The sequence below is a fragment of the Prionailurus viverrinus genome, chromosome C1 (assembly GCF_022837055.1).
Source record: "Prionailurus viverrinus isolate Anna chromosome C1, UM_Priviv_1.0, whole genome shotgun sequence".
NCBI lineage: Eukaryota > Metazoa > Chordata > Mammalia > Carnivora > Felidae > Prionailurus > Prionailurus viverrinus.
The window spans coordinates 133,071,214-133,085,839 of NC_062568.1; the positions used below are offsets into that span (position 1 = coordinate 133,071,214).

A 14,626-nucleotide genomic window follows, 5' to 3' on the forward strand; every position below is an offset into this window, starting at 1 on the left:
GAGAAAAAAAAAAAAAAACAGTCCCCACATGGGCACCAAGCCTGTTTCTCCCCCGTCTGCCAGAACAGAGTCAGGAATGGTAGTCTTGCTATGTTGTTTTACAAATGCAGACCAGCCTCCAGCTACCGTTCTCTTCCCTCTAGAAAGTAAAAATTCCACGAAGCTTGTCCCCCTTGAAATGCCACCCCCAGCCCCCACCCCCCTCTGCTATCTCCCCACCAGGGCCTTCCAGAGACTTGATACTTGCCTTTTGCTTCTCCTCCAGCTCTGGGCAAAATGACTTCCGCAGGATCTCTTCCAGACACTCCTATAGGTTCTCACACCCACCTCTGCGAGCAAACCGAGGAGGGGGGACCCCCATCTACATTGACACAAACACAGTTGTAGGGCTTTAATTTCATTTCATCGACTTCCCTTTGCAGCTTGTCTGTCTCTCCCATGTCTGCCGCCACAGCAGGAGATTAAAAGAACAGAGGAGGTAGAGGCTCTTGCGAGAACCACAGGGATTTTGGCAGAACCTTTACAGGAACCATATGGCAGCAACTTTGCAATACAGGAAGCACTTCTAAGGGAGAAGATATTATTATTCCCAAGGAATTTTTCTCACCCGCACAAGGGAATGGAGCACTCCTGCCACAGGATGGGAGTAATATTTTCTGGAAAGACTGTGTGAATACAGATGATATCTAACTTCCATGTAGCTAGTCATAACAGGTCATCATTATAATGCACAATATATTTTACTAAGCCCCAAGCAGAGAAGACAATACATGGTATTTCTGATATTCCTAGCTATTAAAGCCTGCTTAGAGCACGTTTTACTCATGTGTGTAATGAAGGGACTGAACAAGATAAATGGTTTTTAATTTTTTTCATCTTTGTCATAGACTCCTTTTTCAATCAAAATCTGATTCAGAAGAACTTCAGTACAGGAAACGAGATAATGACAGAGCACGGGTGGCTGAAGCAAGGGTCAAAGGTCTGGGTCTGCTTTCTTAGGCTCCGCCTCACTTTTTTTCTTCTTTCCTTCCTAGTTCTTCTTTTTCTTTTTCTTTTTCTTTCTTTTTATTTTCAAGGGTCTTCCCTAGATTATTATTCTTTGTTAATTTTCAACAGGTAGAACAAAGAGAGAAACATGCTTTACTCTCCAGGTAAAGAAAGACGAGCTATGTGTTACATTGCCTCAGTGGGTCCATGACTTTGCAACCAGCCCTGCAGTCCACGTGGACCCCGGACTTCTCTCTTAACAATCCAGTGGGCAGAACTCAGCTAACAGCCAGGACCAGCACTCCTAGAGGACGTCCCCAGGACACTGCCTCCAGCCCCAGCAGCCATGGAGTCTGTTGTGAATGAGACACAGCCACGGAGGAGAGATTAAAAAGTGGCCAAAGAAGGGCATCACCAACCCCAAACCACCTCCAATCTAGAGCTCCAAGAATGCATCAGAACTCTCATACCACAGGGATGCCTGTATATGGTTTGAATTTTAAAAATATATTTAAATTTGAGTTCACTCTTGATGTAATGTGTAGCGTTTACTTCTTAGGTCATCTTGAGTTCCTTCCCCTCAGTTATTTAGCCCTAAACAAAAGAACCCTTCAGACACTTTAATGGAAATGCTCCTCAACCAAGGGAACCCAACGTTACTCTTGGTCAGATGGAAGCAATTGAGAAAGAATATAAAAATGTCCTTTAAGTGTCATCACTATAGATACATATGTGCTTATTATTATTCATCGAGAACATATTCTAGAACAAGCAGTAATATAACTCACTTTCTCTCAGCATAAGTTAGGATGCTTTTAAGAAATAAGCATTCCAAGGGGTGCCTCGGTGGCTTAGTCGGCTAAGCGTCCAACTCTTGATCTCAGCTCAGGTCTGGATCTTAGGGTCATGTGTTCAAGCCTCACGCTGGGCTCCACATTGGGCATGGAGCCTACTTTAAAACAATGGGAAACAAAAGAGAGAAAGAAGCATTCCAAACATACTGGGAAGAGATACAGAGGCAGTTCATTTCACAGGAAATATGGAAGACCAGTTCTAGTCTTCTATGACCACTGTTAGATTTTTGGAATAGTGTTAGTTTCCCTTCCAAGGTATAGTTTTAGAAGCCATCACTTTTTCCTGGATGAAAAACCTTGAGTATTTTATAGGTAAAATACTTTCAGAATTCCTCATCTGAAAACGTGATGATGACGATGATGATGGTGATGTCTATAACTAGTCTAAATATGCTTCACAGGAGGAGGAACTGGTACTTGAGTACTAGCCAAGGAACCTAATTCTAACACCTAGATTCTGGAACTGTTGGAGTTAGCATTAGACCGAGATGTACTGGATACCTAGCAAGCTAACAATTTGGTGGTCCTTAATCGGGTATTATTTTTTAAAAAATAGCTGTCTGACACTATCTATGGAAGATGTTGAGGGCTGAGATGAGAAAGAACAACTGCTGTCTATCAAATTCTATCTCCCCTTTTTTCTTAGCAGTTGGGCTCTTGCTAAACTACTCAAGAATTTACCTTCAGTGTCTCATCACCTCCCCTCCAAAGCAGCTTCTCTGTGGTTTCCTAACCCTGAGAGGAGTTCCAGAAATATCATTTTTCTCTATCTTTTCATATTTCCACGGATAGTTTAGAGCCCAGGAATATTCTAGTGCTCTGAATTACTGACACCCTAGGAAATGACCCAGCTGACCTCCCAATTTAAGCTGAGTCTGGGTAGGGCTTCCTCCCTGACAGCTTCCCAGCTGACCTGACCTTCCAATTTAATTTGATTCTGGGTGGGCTGTCCTACCAGACCAGTCAAATAATACCAGAGTGAGTGGCAACCAAAGTCTTTGGTGTTGGGGGTCCAGCAGAGACAAACAATAGCAGCTAATATATCAAAAAGACAAAAGCAGGGTTGAAAGTGAAAAGGGATATTCTTTGGAGCTGAGACTGGGGGACTAGAACCAAACAGAAGAAGGGCAGGCATGAAGGAGGAGTATCCTGGAACCCGGGTCTTGGGCAATGGCAGTAGATGACTGTGCCGTGTCTTGGCACTTACCAAGGACTCCAAGGTGTATCACTGTGTTAGGGCAACTTAAAGGTCGAGGAAGACAGGCTCTATAGTTGGGAGAACTCAGTAAGATAATGCATGTAACGGTTCCTGCGTTTAGTGGGCCACTGCTCTGTAATTAATAAGCAAATGCTGTGATTACTACCTCTGCTGCCCTAATTACCAATGTCTCCCAAGTACAATTTGCTTGACATTCTTAGTCCTCTCAGAGAATGCAATTCATGCTGGAGAAAGACATCAGTAAAGATCATGAGATTGGGATTGAGAGAGAGCCAAGTTCAAATTCCAACCCCATCACTCAGCAGCTACGTGAACTTCATCGATTCACGTAACCTGGAGCCTTGATTTTTCTATTTTTCAAAAATGGGGATGACAATAATGATTTGAAGGGATGTTGTGGGATTGAAGGCAACATTCATAAAGGGTCTGGCCCAGAAGAGCGGTCAGTTAATGACATTCATTAGTGTTATTATTTTCATATATTAAGTTGAAACTGTCAGTCTGGGGGTCTTCTTTCTGGGTTTGAAAGAAACAAATGAAGTTTTCCCACTTATATAATAATTAAAAAAAAAAAAAAAAAAAGGACAGTTCCTTGGGCACTCCTGCCAGGAGAGGAGGTTATCAATGCAAACCCATTAACATACGCATTTTTTAAGTATTCAGATGATAGCAAGAAAACGCCAGGGTCAACACAAAGTAGCTTCAGTTTACTCTTGCAGTGTCCTTTCTTAAGGGGTGGAGGGAAGTGGGGAGGCCTAAATGTCCAGCGGGTTTGATTAATGGTTTGTTGTTGTTGTTTTTAGAAGAAAAACTTTTTTCTTGACTTGAGATTTTGGGATTTTCAAGTTCTAAATTGACTATCAGTGTCTTCAAAGATTAGAGAAGAATATTTGAACTTCCCAGATTGTGTGAAAAACTGTGGGAGTATTTCACATGTCTGTAGAATGATTAAAAAAAAAAATCTCAGCAAACACTCACTCCTGAGAGACTGACAGAAACATGCTGAAAAGTCGGGTGGAAATCAACACACCCGACACCATCCAGAGACAAACACGGCTTCCAGGAGAAATGCTGGGACAGCAGCGGGTTCTGAGTGAGTCGCTTTTCTTGTGGGTGGAACCAGCGTGCTTTGTGGACAGGCTGCAGAGTACGTGAGCCAAAGCCTTGGAAAATTCACACACAAGCCAGCAATGCAACAGGTTTTGGCTGCACACAGATCCAGCCTCCACGAGGAGTCAAGCACCAAGAGCTGGCACAGAGACACAGCACAGATGTTGGTTGGCATGGTTTCCCGTTGTGCCCACCCGCCCGATCCTTCGGCACCCTCCTCCGCCCCAGGTGATGCCAGCCGCCTTCCCATCCTCTCCCCGCTCACTCACCCTGTCTCCATGAGGTGTCTCCGTGAGCCCCACAGACGCCTCCCTACTCTCAGACTCCTCTTGCAGAAAGAATGTTTGAAAAAAAAAATTATGTATGATTTCCCTGCCCCATGCAGCCCTGTGTGCTTCATGTACGATAATTTGAAAAACATGATTCTCAGAGACTTCACTTCTCTGGAAAAAGAGAGCGTAGTGTGCTAAGGAAGGTAACTGAGGTCCCACAGGGGCTCCTCATCATGCTCCCTCGCGCATGGGAAACTTGAGTTCACCATTCGATTTTCCACTTGCAGCAGCGAACAGATGTCTCCCCAGCCCCCTCTGCTAAAAACCTAGAGCGCTGCATCCCAGGAACAGATTAAAGTAGTAGCTGGAAGCATACCCAAGCTGAGGATTTACAGATGTTCAATAAAACCTGCAAACAGCCCACCAAAATCCCCGCGCAGAGCTGGAAAGGGCACACATCCAGCTCGGTTGGAAATGGGTCCACGGTGAGGGAAGGAAACAAGAATCATAGCTGTTCCAGATATGCATGTCACAAAGGATGCTGAGGAACTCAAGCGCATCCTTCAAGAATAGCAACTTTTCAATCCATCACAGTCTGTTTCTGAACTTCAGAATTCTCATTTCGCCATTAAAAATGTTCAGTTTAGTCAGAGGATATTCCAGATATCGTACTGCCAAGGAACAGTGAGATGCACAAGCCGAGGCAAGCTTGGCGTGAGGCAGAGAACGCAAATACCCTGAGAAGTCGCCGGGTAGCCGATCGGAGGGCTCGGCACCAAACAGGCAACCCCGTCTTATTATCCTTCTCTCGATTGCCCTATTTGGACACATTTGTAAAAGCATTGCTCACCCCCACGCCTTTATTCCCCAAATACAGCAGATGGCTTCAGTGCAGTGTTTCAAATCAGATGTTAGGCAGAGACGAAGCCAGAGCCCAGAGCATCTGGGTTGTCCAGAAGCAGAACGCGGAGCATGTGAGAGGATTCAGAGATAACAGAGGGGAGAGATTGTTCAGGGTATTTGCCAGGCCATTTTAGCCAGCGGGAGAATAACCCCCCAGACTTGTGTGATTATTCTTTCTTTAACCTCAGTGGGAAGAAAAGGTGTGGGTTCACAAACCACCGTGAGGGTGGAAATTTTAGGTAGATTTCTTTCTTCATACACACAAATACACACACACACACAGACAAGATGCCATCACCATTTTTCTATCTACATTATTTTAAATGGGGTATTAAAAAGAGATATACATGAGGATCAAGATAGGGGGAAAAAAAGAAATAATTCAGCTCAATGCAATGTTCATGTTTTTCAAAAACCTGAGTGGGTTGGGTTCAAAAGGACACACTACTGTCTCTGAAAATTATACTTTGTCTTTTTAAAGATTGTCAGGTACAGAGTTAGTTAAATTGTGAGAAGACACAAGGTGTAGAAATCACTTGATTTTATCAATATCTGAAAAAAGATTGAGGAATCGGAATGACATCATAGTGTCCAGTTGGTTCCTCGTCAGCCTTGTTGCACTGCCAGCTTGTTAGCAACAATAACAGGCTGTGAGATCTTATGCATTCTATGAAATCTCCGTGACCCCACTTCGCTCATTTGTACAGTGAGGGGGTAAGCCCCATCTTGCACTGATATTCACTTACTTAGCATACTTAATATGATATCTTGCACAGGAGTGCTGAGGAAGTGATAGTTAATCATTATTCATAACAATAGAAACTTCCCGTATCTGTCACTACTGTTCGATCAGTTATCTCTAAACACTGGCTGCTTTAACTTAGAAAAACAGAGACTAGGCAGCTCAGACCTAGATCATGACCCTGGCTGGGCCCATGGAGAAATGGGGAAATGGGGAGAAATGGGGAAAGCAGGTGCTGACGTCATACCTCACTTATAGGAAGTAGAGCGAGCCCACCATTATCCTATCCTCATCTGGTGCATTTTCTCATTTCACCAATGGTTTCTCTTGGGGACTGTTTAGAATGGGAATATGGGCCTTAAACCTTTACTTCTTCCTATTTCTGAAATCTTTTTCGAACCTACCTAAAGATATGCGCTTCTTGGTCCTTAAAGTTATTTCAAAATAATATATACATTTGTGTGTTCTCCACTTTGAGAAGTAATGGCTAGTTGAAAAGGCCTAAGAATAAACCAATGGAAATTATAAATAAAGCTCGAGCACATAGGGTTCTACTCCCTGCTATTCTTTCTGTGTTTCCCTAGTGAACAGTATCCATTTCACTGAGTGTCTGTGCAAGCCAGAAAAATGAGAATTATCCTAGACATTTTTTCCCACTTTCACCTTCTCCTTCCCCCTTTTCTTCCTCATATCTTATCCGATAAGGTTATATAATGCCTTGCCCATTGTATATATTTGATGAATATTTGTTGATTCAATACCACTAATACCTAAAAGTTACATAGGGCTTACTACGTGCCAGACCCTCTTTTAAACATCTTGTATGTATTCGCTTATGTAATTTTCACAACTCCATCATCCCCATTTAACGGATGAGGAAAACTGAGTCACAGAGGGTTTAAGTGGCTTGCTCAGAGTTACATGGCTAGTAAATGGTAGAACTGCTTCTCTTTTTTTTTTTTTCAATGTTTGTTTATTTTTGAGACAGAGAGAGACAGAGCATGAACAGGGGAGGGGCAGAGAGAGAGGGAGACACAGAATCTGAAATGGGCTCCAGGCTCTGAGCTGTCAGCACAGAGCCCGACGCGGGGCTCGAACTCACAGACCGTGAGATCATGACCTGAGCCGAAGTCGGACGCTTAACCGACTGAGCCACCCAGGCGCCCCTAGAACTGCTTCTCAAATCCGGTCAGTTTAGTTTCAGAGTCTATGTGCTCAACCACTGTTCTTTACTGTCTATTTCAATCTTGAGACATTTATTTTAATCCTGCCACCGAGTCACATATATTTATTTATTTATTATATATTTATTCCAAGTTGAATAAAACAGTATATTGAGTATATTGCGTGTGTTTAGCTATTGTGTTTCTCTAGTCTGTCCTACAGATACTATTTTTTAAGTTTGTCTCACCTTCCCAATTAAGTAGGTGCAACCTGGGCCTCTAGAGTGGCATGGACACTAGTGTGGAGAAATATAAGGTAGACCCATCGCCCCTCCCTTGCAGGCTTATGGCAGCCCAGTTTCTCATATGCACACAAGTCAGCAGGATAGGGAGCAGCAGGAGAGAAGCATCAAAGGTAAACTGAGAGCAGCATATGAAGGGAAAGGAATACAGACTTGATTCAGTAACCTATTATGATGAATTTGAAGTCCACAGCAGGGTGTGAGGTGACCCAAGCTGTGTTTTAGGAAGGTCAGCTTGATAGCGGTGCAAGGGACAGAGTGGCGTGGGGATAGACTGGAAGCAGGGATACCAATTTGTCAACTCATCCCCCAGCCAACTCTGCTGAGCCATCATGAGAGCTCCAAGCTGCGCAGCACAAATGGGAATGTACAGATCAAGTTGAGAGATAACTTGGAGGTAGAATTGGCCTCCGTGCCTCGTTAGATGAGAGGGTGAGGGAGAGGAGACAAATGCATTCTCAGAGACAAGGAGAAAGGTAGTATCAGTGGGTTGCAGTGGTGAACAAGACGCACATGGCCTTGCCTTCCTGCAGCTTATGGTCTAGTGCAGACACACACTACACAAGTAAGTTAATAAATGATGTCAAGTCCTACAAAAGAAACCAATAGAATATGAGGTGGCAAGGAGGATAGGAGGTCCACACAGAGGCAGGGAAATAAGCAGCGAAGCCTTGCATCATAGAATCCAAGGGAGTAGCAAATCTCAGCAAGAAAGAGATGGTAACCAATATCAGACGATAGGAGGTTATATGATTTAACGTTAGATGACCATAATGGCTTTGGAGAGCAGAACTGTAGAGTGGATGGGCTGAAACATCATGGTCAATCGGTTTGAGAGTGACGGAGGCATGAGAAAGCAGGGAAAATCAACCCATACCGTGCTTTATGGAAATTCGGCAGAGGAAGAGAAATAGGGGCAGCTGGAAAAGGCAGCAGGTTTGCAAGGACTTTCCTAAGATGAGGGCAAATGTCAGTGCTTCGTGGCCTAAGGGAGAGGTGAAAACTGCAGAAGAGGAAAGGGCACAGAGGAAAGAGAAGAGAGGATTAAGAACAGAGTTGCACACATGAGTCTTGAGATGAGTAAGAACGCTTCACCCAGAAGACAGCGTGTAGTCGGGGGGGCTAAGAAGGTAAAAGAGCCAGGTGCTCTTATCTGAATACTGAAGGAGATCAGGAAGCAGCCTAGGAAATGCTTGCCTCTCCAGGTGGCTGCGTCTGAGAGACAACACCACCATCTTACAGAGACAGCTGCATACTAGGAGAGAATCCTGAAGTAGTCTGTTATTACAAATTCAATACACAAACGACACTTGCAAAGTCACACCAGCATTTATCTCAAGAAATCAATAAAAAGTATTAAGTGGTTCTGATTTTCCTTTTACTATCAGAAACAGGAAAAATCTAGTAAGGTGTTTGGATAGACATTATTTAAATCAATTACTTACAAATAATTAAATTTATTTTCAAGTACAACAAAATAGGAAAATCATTTCAACTGCCTGTTTTAGATGGATGTATTTCCACAGTGGGCAATGCATAAGCAGGAGGAAAAGAAAAGAGAAGGCGATAACATTTACTGAGCACCTACTGGGTGCCAAGTGTCTTGTTCAGATATACGATGCTTGTCCTCACCTAATCCCAATACCCTGTGAGGTAGACACTCTTAGAGATGAAACTGAGGCTCACACATGTTAAAGAGCTGTTCTCCTGAATGATCATCTTTTGATGTAACCCCGCTGACATGTTTATGTCTAGAGAGTGGCTTGGTATCAACCTCTAGAACACCATGTTTGGCACCCCCACCAACATGGTAACCCCGGAGCACTAAACATTCCCATCCTTAGGATTTATAACAGGAAGGACCTTCATTTCACTCATAGCCGTTTGTAGTATACATGGCCTCAGACATCTTTCTTGCCCACAGTCCTCTCTCTGGCAATTGCCTGGGCCTTAGCCCTCGCTGAAGGGACAGGCCCAGGTGGTTTTATTCAACACCTCTGCACTTTGATCATAGCTCATGGGATATCCCAGAATGGAACATTTTATCCAAAGCCAAGGGCTGGTCAGCTGTTCTCTAACAAGACTCTAACTGACACTGAGAATGTACCAAATTGTGATGGGCTCTGGAACTAAGAACTATGTAGGTCTGAGGGCAAAACCAAAGCCATGAGTAGGTTCTAGCATGGGCCATGAGAGCAGAAAGTAAGAATAGAGAAGAAGCTGATCTGAGAAGAGAATGGAAAAGCAACCTAGAGAATGAGGGGTAAGAAACCACATAGCCTCGGGGAAAGAGAGATTATATCCATTCCTGACTCCTGTCTATTTGGGGTTTTCCTATACTTGATCCCTATACTTAACCTTTTGCCCATGACATCATCTAATGTAGCTTTATAATAAACTCTACTTTTTAAATGTGTAAATAAGATTATTGACTAAAAAATTGCTCATTTAACACAAAATATGACATTAACAATATAGCAACACTAGCTAACATTTAGAGCTATACATTCAAAGTGCCGTCCATTCATTAATTCATTTGATCCACACAGCAAGGTGTTAATTCTATTCTCACTTTACAGGTAAAGAAACAGTGATGCAGAAAAGTGAACTCCACTGTAAATTCATTCCCTAGCACAAGTGGGACCCTACTTCCACCCCCAAATAAACTCTACTTTGCCTGTGTTTCTACTCAAAGTTAATTCAGGTCTTAAATCCAAGAGGGGTTTCCAGCCAGTTTAATTGGTAGAGTGGGAGTAATTCATTTCTTTTTCAACTGTAGCAACAAGTTGAAAATAGCTACAGAAAACAAAATTTATTCCTGAACCAAAAATTAAAACTTAATAATGCACAAGCAAATTGCATCGAGCTTTTATCACATTTTGCCCTTGCTGAACATTTTTGGCTTCAGCAGCTGCTCCATGAAATGTAACTGTCACTACAGTGAATAAATAAGCAACTATTGCTGTGATACAGCTGCCCCTTCTAACAACATTAGGGTAAAGCCTTTAGTGAAACCACAGGCCAGAAGAGAGCCGCATTTTTGCTGAATACGGATGGGATTTCATGTGGTCTATAGCAATCCCCTGAGATTACAGTGTATCTAGAAGGACGAATGAGCTTCATAGTGGACATTTACTATGTGGCCTGCCCAGGAGACTTTGCTTCTGGGAATTTTTCCAAACTTAACTCCATTTTAACTGTGTGATTCCTATAGAAGAACTGCCATTTTTCTCCAAGACCTTGCCTACCTGGCCACAGCCAGTTGGCCCAAGCCAGGCCAACCAGAGCCTTCCCTTGGGATTCTGCACATTGGACCCAAGACAGAGAATCAGTGTCTAGGAATGAAAGACTTAAAATGTAAAACTTGGGAGCTATCAGTGGGCCATGTTTTCTACCACACAGAGGAAGGCAGCCTGCAGAGAGAATGAAGCTGACATTCAGAGACACACAAAAAAAAAAAAAAAAAAAAAAAAATTCTAAAAGCATTTGAATCTCTAGTTACAGTAGTTCCTGGTTCTAACTGTATCACTCTTCTCTCCACATTTCATTGATCAATCCTTTCTTGGATTACATAGGCCAGTAAACTCCCCTTTTATTTCATTGGCTTGATTTAAATTTCTGTTATTCTAAGAGTCCTAATACAATCTTATCACTTATTTTCAAATTTTTGGTCATTTGTAAGGGAAAACACACTTTCTTTTGCACAAAAACTTGAGTAGCCTCAATATGTTTCTTTTCTTCCCCATGTTGTTTCCTCTAACCAATATCCCCCTACTACACAGACTAGCCTCCCAATTTCATGATTTTTGCAAGTATGTTAGTATTAGGGCCACCATGTTGCAGAACCTCAGGAGGGCCATTTGCAAATGTGAATCACATCCTCTGGAGTTTCACAACACATAGTCATATTCAGCAGCCCTACTGATACCCAGTATGGATTTTTTTTATTCTAAAGACAGCATGACTGGCTTGTTTACTTACCAATGTTAGCATACAGTTTATGGAGAGCAAATGGCGGATGTGGCCTACAAACAAACCAATGTGCTGTATAAGAACAGAAACTTATATTCCACAACTATAGACTTACTAAGCCATATCAAATGTGGGGTGCCAGTAGGAAAACAGTGCTGGCAAGGCCTGTGGGAGAATGAAGGACGTTGTGGGCTGGAAGAGGCCATAGCAGAGAGTTTCATGGGTCATTCAGGTTCTCATTCTTGTGGTCAGAAGTGAAGGTGAAAAGGGAAACTTAGTCTTCATTCAGTAATTCTGCTTATTAGAAGTCATCTATACAATACTTTAGTCAAATCCCAATGGCAGGGGCCCTCTAACCACACTGTACTTACCATACCAGCTCAGTCTGTCCAGAAGAAAAGGACATGGGCACCAGAACTTCCACCATAGATATTCACAGATATCCTATGAAGAAGTCTTTTGTATTTTGCAAGCCTCAGATTACACATCAATAAAAGAGCTTTGGCGAAGTCCATCACACCAGGAGTCATGGCTGGGTCCCAGGAAGGGCTTGGAAGAGGCTACTCCTACAGCCCTTGCCCTTGTCAAAACTTGCTCATTAAACAGGGTGAACTAAACCACAATGAATAGGTTTAAGTTGAATAGGTTAAAGTTGATGAAGCAGAAAAAAAGAGGAGCAGGGGCATGGTTCCACATTCAACACAGGGGAATGAATATTCTTAAGGCCTTTTTTCACAGAGAAAGCCTTCTTTCTATCTTTAGCACCCCACTCCAGGTAGTTCAGTGGTTCTCACATTTAGGGAGCAAAAAAGTATCTATAGCCTTGCTACTCAAGGTGTTGCCAGAACAGCTGCATCACTGCCAGCGGAGAGCTGGTTAGAAATGCAGAATCACAGCTCTCCCCCAACCCTGCTGACTCAGCATCTGCATTGTAACACAAGGCCCATGTGATTCACATGCACAGTACAGACAAAGAAGCACTGCCTTGAGGTATTTATTGAAGATGCAGATTTCTAGGCATTGCATCTGAAAATTCTGATTCTGCATGTCTGAGGATGGGCTCGGGGATCTATATTTTATTAAGTATCTCTGGTAATTTTTTTTCTGGATTTTTCTGGACCATACTTTGCAAAATACCATACCCAAATTTCCCTTCATACTGGTTAAAATGATTTCTTATTCTTTCAACATATTTGAAGGAGTAAGGAAAGGAGTAAGGAAGGAGTAAGGAAAGGAAATACAGAAAGGAACATTTTCATTCTTTCATAAGTAGCCAATGGTCAAAGAAAAACAAACTATCAAAGTCTATTTCTGTCCATTGCATATATCCTCCTTCTGAGCTAAACAAGCAAAAGAAAGAGCAGGTGGGAAGACCAAAAAACAGGGAGCCAGAAGTGTGGGGAAAGTGGAACACCGGAGAGGCAACCAAGTGGAGAACACAGGGGAGAGAAGGGAAACAAAATGGATCATTGCCACAAGATCCATATCATGACTGTCATTAAGAATTAGAATTCACACAATATGAAATAAACAGGACCTATTTGAAGCAACTTAAAACAGTCCTGAGAAACTTAAAAGAATATTTGAATAAATAGAAAGTATATATCATTCTTGGATAGGAAAAGGGTATTATAAACTAACCAGTACTCCTTAAATTAACCTAGAAATATTTTTTTCAAGTTGACAAAGTGACAGAAGTTCATGTGTAAAAATAAACATTTTAAGAACAGTCAGAGGAAAATGAGGAGTTATAGCTTTATCAAATATGAAAATACATTAGAAAGCTATGCTAATTAGAAAGTTTGCCATTGACACTAGTATAATCAGACCTAACAAATGTAGATATTCGGTATATTATAAGGTAAGTAATAATGTAATATAGTATATTTATTGAATAAATTTAATAAAAATTGTGGAATTATTTAATAATATTGAGCCAGTTAACTAGCCATTTGCAAAATTAAATTGCTGCTTATACAAAAATAAATTGCAGGGGCCTGTAGGTGGCTCAGTCAGCTGACTGTCTGAATTCGGCTCAGGTGATGATCTCATGGTTCTGTGAGTTCGAGCCTTACATCAGGCTCACTGATGTCACAGAGCCCACTTTGGATCCTGTCCCCCTCTCCCTCTGCCCCTCCCCCACTCACTCTCTCTTTCTCTCTCAAAAATAAACAAACATTAAAAAAATTTAATGGTCAACTAATCTTTGACAAAGCAGGAAAGAATACCCAAAGGAATAAAGACAGTCTCTTCAGCAAGTGGTGCTGAGAAAACTAGACAGCAACATGCAGAAAAATGAACCTGGACTACTTTATTACACCAACCATACATAAAAATAAACTCAAAATGGATGAAACACCTAAACATGAGTCAGGAAGTCATCAAAATCCTAGAGGAAAAAGCAAGCAAAAACCTCTTTGGCCTCGGCCGCAGCAACTTCTTACTCAACTCCTCTCCAGAGGCAAGGGAAACAAAAGCAAAAATGAACTATTGGGACCTTATCAAATAAAAAGCTTCTGCACAATGAAGGAAACAATCAGCAAAACTAAAAGGCAACCAACGGAATGGGGAAAGATATTTGCAAATGACATATCAGACAAAGGGTTAGTATCCAAAATCTATAAAGAACTGATCAAACGCAACACCCAAAAAACAAATAACCCAGTGAAGAAATGGGCAAAAGACATGAATAGACACTTCTCCAAAGAAGATATGCAGCTGACTAACAGACACATGAAAAAATGCTCAACATCACCCATCATCAGGGAAATACAAAACACAATGAGATACCACCTCACACTTGTCAGAATGGCTAACATGAACAACTCAGGCAACAACAGGTGTTAGCGAGGATGCAGAGAAAGAGCATCTCTTTTGCACTGCTGGTAGGAATGCAAACTGGTGCAGCCACTCTGGAGAACACTATGGAGGTTCCTCAAAAAACTAAAAATAGAACTGCCCCACGACCCAGCAATTGCACTACTAGGTATTTATCCAAAGGATACAGATGTGCTATCTCGAAGGGGCACATGCACCCCAATGTTTATAGCAGTGCTATTGACAATAGCCAAAGTATGGAAAGAGTCCAAATGATCATCAACA

At 42.1% G+C, this 14,626-nt stretch overlaps 1 long non-coding RNA gene across 1 annotated transcript in view; it reads right to left on the reverse strand.

The window, feature by feature from the left end:
- Positions 1–247: 247 nt before the first annotated feature.
- Positions 248–14,626, reverse strand: part of LOC125172250 (uncharacterized) — a 66,450-nt gene continuing 52,071 nt past the window's right edge. The window contains exon 3 of the long non-coding RNA XR_007154667.1: positions 248–361. This is a non-coding gene — a long non-coding RNA (uncharacterized LOC125172250). The remainder of the gene's footprint in view (positions 362–14,626) is intronic.